Source organism: Galeopterus variegatus, unplaced genomic scaffold, assembly GCF_000696425.1.
Source record: "Galeopterus variegatus unplaced genomic scaffold, G_variegatus-3.0.2 Scaffold30097, whole genome shotgun sequence".
Lineage (NCBI taxonomy): Eukaryota > Metazoa > Chordata > Mammalia > Dermoptera > Cynocephalidae > Galeopterus > Galeopterus variegatus.
The window spans coordinates 5,281-7,202 of NW_007756208.1; the positions used below are offsets into that span (position 1 = coordinate 5,281).

At 50.5% G+C, this 1,922-nt stretch overlaps 1 pseudogene; it reads left to right on the forward strand.

Annotated features, from left to right (window-relative positions):
* The first annotated feature begins 825 nt into the window (after positions 1 to 825).
* LOC103583897 lies at positions 826 to 1,711 on the forward strand (annotated as a pseudogene).
* The last annotated feature ends 211 nt before the right edge of the window (positions 1,712 to 1,922 follow it).

Below are 1,922 nucleotides of genomic sequence, written 5' to 3' on the forward strand. Positions count from 1 at the left end.
ACCCAGGTCTGTTTGACTGAAGTGTTCATTTACGCCATCTCATTCCAAAGCCATGCCCTTCGCTGCTACCCCAAACTGCCTTTTTAGATAGCGTAGGGTGAACTCTATCTGTTGCCTTTTCCATAGAGTAGCAGAGCCCTTAGTTCTTGTTTCTTCCTCAACTTCGGCTTGGTTGTGGGTCACAGGTCTAAGTGCTCCAGCCCCAACCCAAAACCTATGACCTAATGAGAGCACANCTCCAAAGAGGCAAGTGGCTTGTGGAATGGCATAGTAAATGTGTCTGAGCTATGATTTCCACCCAGGTCTGTTTGACTGAAGTGTTCATTTACGCCATCTCATTCCAAAGCCATGCCCTTCACTGCTACCCCAAACTGCCTTTTTAGATAGGGTAGGGTGAACTATATCTGTTGCCTTTTCCATAGAGTAGCAGAGCCCTTAGTTCTTGTTTCTTCCTTAACTTCGGCTTGGTCGTGGGTCACAGGTCTAAGTGCTCCAGCCCCAACCCAAAACCTATGACCTAATGAGAGCACAAAGCCCCACATGCTCAGAGTGACTCAGCCTCTTGTGTCTTCTTTCCAAAATCAGGCAGAGAGAGTTCGTCAGCCTACCTTGATCCAGTCATCTGGGGTGTGGGACTGCCAGGTTTTGCTTCTAAGACAGGGCATGGACAGTCGTAGTGCTTTTGGTCTCTCATAGGTGACCTTCAGGGGGCTGAGGAAGGTGTGAGTGGTAGGGGAAGAGACTGTAGGAAGTGTTAAAGATCATGAGACAAGTAGACAGGGTCCTCTAGGAGTGGGGAGAGGTGGTCACATGTAGTTGGGCAACATGGTGGTGGAATCAGGAGACCTGGGGGTTGTGGAGGAAGAACAGGAGGAGTGGTCCAGAGAGGGTGGGAGGTGAGTCAAGTGGGGTCATGGCATGAGCAATGGGGTGTGAGTAAGAAAGCCATGGTTAGGATTGGGGAAGCCATGCACTGGGGATTGCTCATCAGCAGATGACCCACCGGGGAGCTTTTCATCTGTGCCCTGTTCCCTCCTGGGTTAATTACATGCACCTCGAGGGTGATGTTTTGGATGCTGTTATGTTTCCCACTGTGTTTTGTGTTTCCCATTGTTGCTGGCCCTGGATTGGGCATGGGGTATGACATGAACACGATCCTGGGCATGGGCTGCAAAGGTGAATCCTCCAGGAGCTTGCTCTCTAGTGGGATCCCAAGGCTGGCTGGAGAGGAGTGGCAGCAGGGAGGTGGGACTTCAGAGAAGGTACCCACCAAAGACAGATAAGGTTCGTCTCCGGTTTTGAAGTTCAAGTCTGTTATGTGGTGCCTTTTGAGAGATTAGCCTTTTAGTTTAGTCCTTCCTGTAAGATGGGTAGAACAAGTGTTACCCCAACTTTATGGTGTACAGTTGCAGGTGAGGCTCAGGGAGGGGAAGTACCTGGCCCAGGGTCATACTCCCAGGACCCTGTTCTATTGGTTCTTCTGACTCGCAGTAGTTTTCTTTTGTTAACCTTTCTTTTCTCCTCTTTCTGTGCTGCCTGATTGTCCCTGCCATCTCAGCTCAGTAGCTTTTCCTGGGATAACTGTGATGAAGGAAAGGACCCTGCGGTGATCAACAGCCTGAGTCTGGAACCTGACCCCATTGTCATTCCTGGGAATGTGACTGTCAGTGCTGAGGGCAGGACCAGTGTCCCCCTCAGTTCTCCTCAGAAGGTGAGCCTGGAGGTGGGTGGGGAAGGAGAGGTGCCATGGGCCAGCTCCCTAAGGGGTATGTGCTCAGGGAATTGTGAGCAGCAAAGGACTCATAGATTCAGAGACTCTTACTCAGGTTCATAGAATCTCAGGATCATAAGATTGAAAGGTGTCTCTGATGTCAGCCCCAACACCTTCCCAATGAGGCACAGTGACTGAGACCTCACTTCTT